Here is an 11,475-nt window from a genome sequence, read left to right as displayed (position 1 = left end):
GCATTTCTATCGAAGTCATCAACATTTTCAGAAAGTTTGTCGTAATTTTCCTTACTTGGTAGACTTCAAAGAGTGTGTGGCCTTGTACTCACTTATCACACGATACACTGAAGAACGTCCAACACCTGTAGCTGCAGCTGTTTTCGAAAGATTGTCACTCATCTACTGCTCTGGATGTAAAAGTTCCGTTTTATACATATTAAGCACCATGTGCTTCTCAGAAGAACTTAATGATTTCTTTTTTGCTCGCTTCTTTGGACTCAAAACTGACACGTCGACCTCGCTCGCTGAATCCGTGGATGACATAATGAGGACAGCCGTATGTAATGCTAATGAAATAAGCGAATTTATAAAATAAGAAACCATGCGATGCTATTGGATGCGCACGTAAACAGTGAATGCTCAGCGTGACTACAAACACATACACTTACTCTAATAATCAACAACTAGCCTTTCTTTACAGATAAACTTGAGATATCTTGAAATCGTCGCTGTACAACACCCACTAACGAGCTCACACCTGCAACTGAGACGGCCACACTTACTGAGCGCCGCGTCTGCGAACCGCACAATGTATCGTTCATAAAGGACAAACGGTTGCACCCATCTCATTCGAACAAACTACAAAATTAAATTCAAATCTTTCTGAAACTTTTCTCGCTTACACCCCCACAAAAGAAGTTAAAGGGAAAAAGTTTGTCGCTTACTATATTTCGGATGATGATTTGGTAAAAGTTCTATATCAGACGTGAGATTTTAGTTCACTACTTCACTATTACTGACTCTATTGGGCAGAAAATTTGCAGACGTCATCAACATATAGTACTGAAGGCAATTATAAAATTATTTTGCTGTGCGACACACAGTTTACAAGATATGGCGTGATAAATATAGAGTAATGCGAAAAAAACAACTTTTCCTGAAAGCTTAAATATTTCTCTTTCTGAGTGACAATAAATTTTAATGTAATGTAAATAAAGGTGTCGGAAGGTAGTTCTCGGATCATTTTATCATGTTCAGGTGCCAAATTATAAAAAACACTACTTTAATTTTTTATTTCTGACGCCCCTGCCTTGTACACCCCTCGACGGCAGCGCTGTGGTCACGCGCCTTGCCGTGTTTACAGTACGTCTCTTGTTTCGGTGAATGGAGTATAGATGGCGTTTTTTGCACCAGCCAGCCTTCACAACGTTTTTGCTCTGTAGAGGAATCGATGTAAAACGTCGTTTGCATAGTTACCAAACTGGCGTCCCACCATCTGTCTGTCATCTGCAGAGGGCAGCCAACGCTCACATGACCAGTATCGTGGTTAAATAAGTTTTTATCCACATTTTAACTGTTATAGTTTTAGTTGAAAATGAATAATGTTCTCCTGTTTTACTTTAATGGACAAAATCGTATTTTAGGAATACCTTTTATTACTTACCCTGGTAATTAAAAAAAAAAGCCACTGCTGGAGGCAGGGGGCAGGGCTATCACTATTTAATCACTAGCAGCTGGGACATAGTCAGAAGTCGATTACGTCTTTCTAGAGCAGCCTGCTCCGCCAGCCCAGCTCCTGTCACCATCATGGTTATATTATTCACAGTAATCGTATTCTGTAACTATATCCCTGTATTATTATAATGATTTCGTTATCTGTAAGTTTGTCTACTACTCATTTTGCAGAGAACAAGGTTCTAAGGTGATTTAAGCACAATAGATCGAAACCGCTCACAAATTTAAATAAAATATTTATACGATTAAGACTGTTATTAGCAAAATTTTATTAAATCAGCTGTTGGGACAGGAGGATGATTACATAATTTTTTACCTGCACATAGACAACATGAAATATACAAAGCATCTCTAAGCATCATCCGGCTCCTAACAAGCTTAAATAACCACTATACTACATTTTAAACTGGAACTGGATCATAAGGAAATCCGTAGCCACAAGCAAGCATAGGTAATGTGTGACGACTGCATTGACAGATAATAAGAGTGCAGCTCGGATATGATTCCTGCAAAGATGAGACAACCAGAAACCAAATTATTATCAGAAAAAGCCAGCAACAAGTGGTTCCTTTTTTATTTATTCGTTTATAGAGACTTGCTGTCATTGCTACAGAAACGAAACAATGATAGTATTATTGTTGATTTCGTAGTGATGGAAACTGAAGAAGTCAAATGTGACATATTTTGTTGTGGAGAACAAAACTTATTCTCTTACTACTTTTCTTCTACTCGGTTGTGTTTATTTTTGTAATTTATTTGTAACTAGGATTGCTCGTCATGCATTTTTGATAATATAAAGAAGTCCGTGCGGTACGCAAAGTGGCAGTTGACCCTAAACAACAAAAAGTTTGAGGTCATCCACATGAGTGCAAAAATCCGTTGAATTTCAGGAACACAATAGAACACATAAATTTAAAGGTTGTCGAGACAACTAAATACCAAGGGATTAGAATTACGAAGAAATCAATCTGGAGAATAAATTTATTTTGTTTCCGTCTATTCGCAGCTTATGAACTGGAAACATCACAGAGATAATATTATGGGAAAGGTGAACCAAGTACTGTGTTTTATTGGTAGAACACTTGCAAGATTTGTTCTAGAGAGACTCCCTATAGTATGCTTTTCCGTCGTCTTATGAAGTACTGAGGAGCGGTATGGGATTCGTACTAGATTGAACCGACAGAGGACATCGAAAATGTTCAAATAATGGCAGCTCGTTTTTCATTATCAGGGAAAATGGAAGAGTCTATGGCCGATATGATACACGAATTGAAGTGAGAATTATTGTCGACCGGGGTGGCCGAGCGGTTCTAGGCGCTACAGTCCGGAACCGCGCAACCGCTACGGTCGCAAGTTCGAATCCCGCCTCGGGCATGGATGTGTGTGATGTCCTTAGGTTAGTTAGGTTTAAGTAGTTCTAAGTTCTAGGGGACTGATGACCTCAGAAGTTAAGTCCCATAGTGCTCAGAGCCACTTGAACCACTTTTGAGAATCATTAAAACAACGCGGATTTTCGTTCACGAAATTTAAATCACGTATTACTTCCTCCGAATGCCAAAATGTTCTGCTGGCCCCCGACGTGCGTAGGATAAACGGCCGTAGCAGTAAAATAAGAGAAGTCTGAGTTCCCACGTGAATACATATTTAGATGTTCATTTTTGCCACGTGCTATTCGCTGGTGGAACGTTCGAGAAATGTGCGAAAGCGGATGTATGAACTCTTCAGTGTCAATTGCAGAGTAGTCATGTAGACTTAGATGCGATATACTGCCTCACTTATATCCTCTAGTGTGACAACTGTAAACGTCATATAGGGATGTTGGCGTACATTAGCAGAATACACTTGTGATGCTAGGTTATATCGTATCAACAACACTGCCTGAAGGTGAAGCCATATTAACTTCAAAATTAATTTTAAATGAAGTTTCATTTTATTTTATTTATTTATTCGGTTTCATTGTAAGCTGTTACCTATAATTTAAACACGGGCTGTATTGAATCTCATACCCTCCAATACATAAGCATTACAGAATACATTTAATTCTACACAATACTACCTCCCATCACCACAAGTATTTCTAATATTAATAATAACATTAATTATTATTATTATTATTTTAAAAAATTACTATGAATAAATCATTCACCTACTATCAAATCTATTTCTACTACTACTATTATAATTTAATTTTTTATCTGCCACATTCTACAATACACTCCATCGCTCGCCGGTCCATAGGCATGCCCTGCAGGGTCCTCGGGCGCTTGGAGGTTGTTGTGGTTGCACCTGGTTTCTCCATTATTTGTTGGCTCCCTGGAAGGGTTCCCCTGTTCCAAGGGACCATCACTGTTGCTGGTACGGGGTGCAGCCACACGCTGATCCACATGAACCCGGTTCTGGTTCCCTGGGTGACGATGGTGACGATGTGACGATACACGACCCACGGCTACGTTTCCCTCTGGTTTTGGTACGGTGGCAGCGCATTCGGTGTTGGAAGTTCTTCTGACCCAAATGTTGACCTCAGCTGTTGACCTCAGTTGCGTTGCTTCTCCATGTTCTGCTACAACCTCTCGTAGTGCAGTAGACGGGGGGGGGGGGGGGGGGGGCTGTTTCATTGTTTCATATAACACAAGTCGCTGCCAAAGCTTTCCTTGAAAGAGCGTCAGCAATGTTGTCCAAGAACTCTCATACCGTTTCGCAATGCAGTATCTCATTGACATCGAGTCTTCTCTGGCGATTCAGTTCCTGGCGATCAGTACCAACAGAATCGGCATGCAGCGAATATCCCCAGATATTACGTTCTGGCCAGTAGGCGTCGTAGGGCCCAGGATCACTCACGAAATGTGTAAAGCCTTTTGAGGAATGCAGGTTTTATACTTGGCAGAAGACAGATACGCCTCGCTGTTTGGGCATTGTCCTATTGTTTCTGCCATAGGTGGAGCATCTGATTCTGAATTTGCTACTTGTTTGTGGCCGGTGTTCCTGTTAAGTTCAGCAATAAATGATACTGTTCTTTCCTGAGCCAATACATTCACCCTTTTTCCTATCTGGAGACCGAATGGGCACATTCTTGCAACACCTCAATTGAGACAATGCCAAAATCTCCCTTCAACCGAAGAAGTATTCCACGTTTTGCCCTGTTAACTATCCATGCTAGTTTACGAGCAGAAGTGTGTGGGTCCAAGCAGTCGCACAGTAACCCATTATCACGGTTAGTGTTATGATACGTTCTTATTGTTTGCACTGGCAGCTTATAATCGGCACTGGCGAGACTAATAATTTCGTTTCTGGCTCACTTGCTGGCTCACTTGCTCATTTCCTCAATACGTGCATTATGATTTTGTCGTTATCCCAAGAAGAGGCTGAAGTATCTGGTGACGAACTTTCTCTTTATGTACTCGTCGCTTAATTTCACGATCGACTCTCTTAAGAGATTTCATTTTAACAGCATGTACATGGTGTTTTCAAACTAACAATTTGACTCCTTGGCGCCACTGATGTAATTGTTAACGGAGTGTGTTACATCCATTTATCAGGTCGCTTCTGGAGCTTCCCTCCACAAGAATCATCAAGTTGTCGGCATAAGCCACTACTCCTACGACCTCTTCTTTATCCTGCAGCTTTCCTAATACCGGGTCGAGTACCCGATCCCAGAAATCAGGGCCACTTGTGGATCCCTATGGGCAGCCTTCTGAAGTTTCGTTTGTTAGGGTCTCTCCTGGGCACGACAGTGTCACTTCTCTACTTTCACAATGGCTCTTAAAGTAGTTCTCAGCGCTCATCCGCAGTCGGAGTAATCGAGAAAGCGAATCGGTATGTAGGGCTTTGGAGCCACCGGGGTTCTTGTCGTCACCATTTTCGGAATTATCATATTTGCTTTCTTTCCTGGACAGACTGTACCATCCCCGAAGCATCCATCCCTACCTTCGTTCCGCAGTTCTCTCTGCTCATCCACAACGTTCCCCGCAGTATTCTCTGGAAAGGGAGTATCCACCAGTAACTGTGCAGATTGCCGCCAGTTTTCTGTAGTGCTGCCGTCTGGTTGTTTTAGAGTTGATAAAACTGTCAGAGATTTTATCTTTTGATACACGATTTTACACAGGGTACCCCATGGATGAAGATGTAAGTTACGTACCACGAATCGGTTCCGGATTTTTGTTCTTGTCTGCCGCAGGCGGTCTTTAAGTTGCTGCTTGACATGTCTGTGTTTGTCCAGTCTGAGAGCTCTTTCTTCCGCCTTGTGGCCTATCTGGTTGTATCTTCTTGCCCTACTTACTACTGCTCTCGGTCTTTGGAAACCGTCATTCCGCAGTAGTTATGAACTTCAGCCCGGTTGTCTTTTGACTCGAATCGCGCATTTCATGGTCGTTTATATGAAGTGACGAGTGGAAGAAAAGTACGAGGGTGACTCAAATGAAAACCTTAAATATTTTTTAAATATTATTTATTGTGCAGAAGTGGTACAAAGCTGTATCACTTTTCAACACAGTCTCCCCACGCTCAATGAAAGTCTTCCAGCGTTTACAAAGTGCATAAATTCCTTTAGAAAAAAAAAATATTTTGGTAGTCCCCGCAACCACTCATGCCCCGCGTCGCGTTAACTCTTCATCAGAAAAGAACTTCTCTCCTTCGATTGCGTCTTTGAGTGGTCCAGAAATATGGAAATCTCTTGGTGATGAGGAATGGCGCCATTCCTTGCTCCCTCTCTTCGTTTCCGGTCGGTGCAAGTGAACCCAGCTTTCGTGCCCAGTAACGTTTCATGCAAGGAAGCCATCACCTTCTCGTTCAAAGCGCCGAAGAAGTTCTTCACAAGCATCAACACGTCGTTCTCTCATTTTAGGAGTCAGCTGCCGTGGCACCTATCTTGCAGACACTTTGTGAAACTGGAGCACATCTTGCACACTGTGGTGTGCTGATCCATGACTAATCTGTAAACATGATGCAATGTCATTCAGTGTCACTCGGCAGTTTTCCTTCACTATGGTTTCAACTGCTGCAATGTTCTGTGGAGTCACAGCTCGTTGTGCCTGACCTGCACGAGGAGCATGTTAAAAAAAATGTTTCCCCTAGAACTTAGAACTACTTAAACCTAACTAACCTAAGGACATCACAAACATCCATGCCCGAGGCATGATTCGAACCTGCGACCGTAGCCGTCGCGCAGTTCCAGACTGTAGCGCCTAGAACCTCTCGGCCACCCTGGCCGGCGGAGCATCTTCCACTGAAGTCACACCATTTGCGAACATCCTACTCCATTTGTAGACTTGCTGCTGTGACAAACATGCATCACCGTACTGAACCTTCATTCGTCAATGAATTTCAGTAAGTTTCACACCTTCACTACGCAAAAACCGAATCACAGAACGCTGTTCTTCCCTGGTGCAATTCGCAAGTGGGGCGGCCATCTTTATAATGATACTGCAACGGTATGTGTGCATCTGCACTATGCTGCCAGCTACAAGCCATTCTACACGCTATTTGTAGCATGCTTACCAAAATACAGCATAACGGTGCGAAATTTCGATTTGTTATTACAAATTTAAGGTTCAAATGGCTCTGAGCACTATGGGACTTAAAATCTATGGTCATCAGTTCCCTAGAGCTTAGAACTACTTAAACCTAACTAACGTAAGAACATCACACAACACCCAGCCATCACGAGGCAGAGGAAATCCCTGACCCCGTCGGGAATCGAACCCGGTAACCCGGGCGTGTGAAGCGAGAACGCTACCGCACGACCACGAGCTGCGGACACAAATTTAAGGTTTTCATTTGAATCACCCTCGTAGTAGCACATAATAAAAGTAGTAGATAATAGAAAGGATAACAGATATCTGAATACCATTTACATGCCACGACACGCTAAAAATATTGTTGCCGTCACAACTTTTATAGGTCGCGGATGCGGGCAGCGTTACAAACGTACCTTTCCCGGGGACGCATGGGCTGGAGGGAGACAGCTAAATAAGCCGCATTCTCGGACACAGGACTGCGCGGCAAAACAATCGCTCGCAGGGACAAACAGAGGCCGCGTGGACGGCCGCCGGTGGTGTAGGTGGAGGAGGGGGTGAAGGCGTGGGTGGGTGTCGTGTGGTCCTCGTCCTTCCGTCACCCGCCTCAAGGGAAAGGAGCGGGCCTGGCCCGCCGGGCAGAGGCGGGGGTGTAGCTGGGGGCGGTGGCGGCGGGACCGGGGCGTGCCGCCTTTGCCACAAAGAGAATATTCGCGCGGCGGCGCCGAGTTCAATTTGCACGCGGCTGCCTTTGTAATTGGATGAGCACGTGAGGGGTTTACGTAGCTAATTTCGCAAACAGCCGGCGGCTCGGGCGACACCTGCGCGGGCCGCGCCGGGCCGGGGCGTGAGCTGAATACACACAGCGCGGCCCGGCTCGGCTCCGTGCGGCGGCCTTCAGCAGACGCCGCGGCGCCAGCAACAACATTGATACAGCGGCGGCCGGCGGAGGCGGGTAGCGAGCAGCGCCGAGGGGTCCCGTCGTGCCGTCTGAGGCACCGCCTGCTGCCCGCCTGCCTGCCTGCCTGCCTGCAAGCACTGCACTCTCACGGCGGTTCAGCTGCTGCTAGCAGTTTCCAGTGCAGGAACTCCTTTGGAACAATTACTAAGGGTCCCGTATGGGCAACATTTTCTACTCACAAGGGAACCACCAGACTTGTTAATCACGGATGTTAATGAGCCTCCACAACTTCTGCTAATTTATTTTCCGAGGCGCCGGCGGAGACTAGCAAAGCTAGGGTCGCCGCCCGACAGCAGTGGGGAGGTACTGCGGGGCGTGACGTAATCATGCGGCTCTGAGTTGCGTAGCAGCTATCGAGAAGCGCGACTCACAGAGATGCACGGGACGCCTCACACAGAGAGTATCTCAGGGTACCCCTGAGAACTACAACTCTAGGAACCGCATATCGGTTTTTGGCAAGATCAGTGTGCAGTTTTTTCAAGGTCGTAGACTTTATTTATGATAATACAGAGTCAAATCACCTACAACATTAACACTCCTACATATACTGTCACCGTAGATACCCTCTGACTCACAAACTTTACAATGATTGAGAGTCCCAACGACCTTTACGAACAATGACGTAGCTTCACTTGTTCGTGGTTGGATTACCGTGGCTATTGGTCGCTGCGGTGATACTGACAGTTTCGATGGTCTGCAAAAATTTCAATACTCGTGATGTTAGTGCCTACTGTACTGTTGAGGCGAGAGAGGTATACTGGAAGGATATTCGTACGTCTTATTTTACTTCTAGTATGACTTATTACTCTCAAATACAGAAACACTGGTGAGTCGGAGGCTATCTATGTACGGTTTAAAGATAACCACGTATATAGCAGTGTCAATGGTGTAGGTAATATGACACTGATTTATCATAAGTAGTGTCTATGACTTCTGAAGAAGAGAAATTTGTTAACATCGAGTATAGATTTAAGTGTCACGAAGTAGTTTCTGAAAGTATTTGTATGGAGTGTAACCATGTATGGAAGTGAAACGTTGGCCGATAAATAGTCTAGACAAGAAGAGACTAGAAGCTTTCGAAATGTGGTGCTACAGAAGAATGCTGAAGATTAGATGGGTAGATCACATAACTAATGATGAGGTATTGAATAGAATTGGAGAGAAGAGAAACTTGTGTCACAACTTGACTAGAAGAAGGGTTCAGTTGATATGGCATATTCTGAGGCATCAAGGGATCACCAATTTAGTATTGGAGGGCAGCGTGGAGGGTAAAAATCGCAGAGGGAGACCAAGAGATGAATACACTAAACAGATTCAGAAGGATGTAGGTTGCAGTAGGTACTGGGAGATGAAGAAGCTTGCACAGGATAGGGTAGCATGGAGAGCTGCTTCAAACCAGTCTCTGCACTGAAGACCACAACAACAATGTCTATGACCTTGAAACAGTCTCTGCATTGAGTTTGCCTAAGCTGTAGCTTTCACAAGGAAACATCACCAAATCGATCTTATATTTTAAGAAGAAAAAAGCAGACTACAAGGTATCAGACCCAGTAATCGATCGCACGCGAAAATTTGGGCCAATATTCTGATATTACGCAGTTACGACTTTCTCAAGGTACAGCTTTTAAATACGAGCGCGCCTTGCTTGTTTAGCCCTCTCTCCGCTCGACAGTGCTCGCTTACTGCCAGAGCGCTATGTACTGCTCAGCATAATGACAACCAAGCCCTCCTATTGAATAATAGCTGAAATTCTGCAAATGTATATCACTTTAACAGAATAAGCCTTCCAATCCAAAGAAAATAACACAGGAGACTGTTGTTAACGATTAAATATTGCTATTCAACTACCTTAATGACATTCATTCGTCTCATTCATCTATGCTGCATTTATGAACCACAACACAAAACGGTTAAAAACAAGGAAGTTTCTGGTATTGTCTACGTGTTAGAAATGCACACAATGACAAATCACGTTACCAACGTCAAAACAGTACCCGGCGGAGGTTCGAGTCCTCCCTCACGCATGGTGTGTGTTTGTCCTTAGGATAATTTAGGTTAAAGTAGTGTGTAAGCTTAGGGACTGATGACCTCAGCAGTTAAGTCCCATAAGATTTCACACACATTTGAACACTTTTTTTCAAAAACGTATGTCACTCGTTGTTCAAAGTGATCTGGCTCGTCATTGATGTAGCCGCTTTGATACCAGGGTTACTGGAAGACTACCCCAAATACTGGTGCATGTAACTGCCTGTAAAGTAGAGACTGCGTTCGAAGGATGTTTTTACGTTGGTCGAAGCTCACATCGATGCCCAGAACTGATGTCGAGATGGTAAACATTATTTGGTAAACCTGCGGAAAAAATTACCGAATACGCGAAAGTCAACCTGCAACCACAGATATGGTAATGCCGGCTAATTCTCGACACCTAGTGATCCATAAACATGCTACCTTTCATTCTATGATACATCGCCTATTATCCATCCGCATGAGTTAAGACAACCTCCGAATGGACTTAATGCCACCAAACAAACAGCATCTAAAAATGGCTGTCCTCCTGCCTTAGTGGACTTCATAATGCACAAAAAGCAGAAACAACAGGTTTAGACTCTTCTCAATCTGTCTTTGGCCCACCACCTGAAGACTGTAATAAATGGCGCACAATTCCATACTTAGGAAAAGTCTCACTAGATGTAGCCAGAAAGCTTAAATCTATGAATGTAAAAACATAATTTCTTGTGCACGACACTGACGGACACTTTTTGCCCAATTGGTAAAGGGAGCACTCGAGCTTTGGCAACGAATGGAATTTACAACCTCACTAATAATTCTGGCAATTTGTATATAGGTCAGTCTGGCAGGGCAGTAAGTACCCACCTGGAGGAACACCACAAAAGTTGGAAACTTAGAAAAGGAGATTCTGCTTTTGCAGACCACCTGTTTAAAGAAGGCCATAATTATAAGGTGAAACATGAAGCATTACGTCTCACCCCACAAAGAAAGGAAGATGAAATATCTTAAAATAATGGAAATTAATAAACACATGTCCATCAATCCAAACTTACCGAGCGAGGTGGCGCAGTGGTTAGCGCACTGGACTCGCATTCGGGAGGACGACGGTTCAATCCCGTCTCCGGCCATCCTGATTTAGGTTTTCCGTGATTTCCCTAAATCGCTTCAGGCAAATGCCGGGATGGTTCCTTTGAAAGGGCACGGCCGATTTCCTTCCCCATCCTTCCCTCACCCGAGCTTGCGCTCCGTCTCTAATGACCTCGTTGTCGACGGGACGTTAAACACTAATCTCCTCCTCCTCCTCCTCCCTCCTCAATCCAAACTTAGTACTGAATGACCAGACACAGTTCCCTGACTCACCTCTTCTAATTCCATATACTATTCATAATCCTGTCCAGGCCATGTTGTAAATTACCTCTCTTACTCACGTGCCCCATTTCCTTTATTTCAGTTACTACAATTTTCTCGTTATGTTAAAAAATTTTGTACTTTGTATAA

The 11,475-nt window shown here is 43.9% G+C and overlaps 1 non-coding gene across 1 annotated transcript; it reads left to right on the top strand.

Moving 5' to 3' along the window:
- Nucleotides 1-11,032: 11,032 nt before the first annotated feature.
- Trnaa-cgc (transfer RNA alanine (anticodon CGC)) lies at nt 11,033-11,105 on the top strand. Its single transcript has one exon. It is a non-coding gene; the product is annotated as a tRNA-Ala (tRNA).
- Nucleotides 11,106-11,475: the final 370 nt, after the last annotated feature.

This window comes from Schistocerca cancellata, chromosome 5 (genome assembly GCF_023864275.1).
Source record: "Schistocerca cancellata isolate TAMUIC-IGC-003103 chromosome 5, iqSchCanc2.1, whole genome shotgun sequence".
Lineage (NCBI taxonomy): Eukaryota > Metazoa > Arthropoda > Insecta > Orthoptera > Acrididae > Schistocerca > Schistocerca cancellata.
This window is presented reverse-complemented; position numbering and strand designations above follow the sequence as displayed.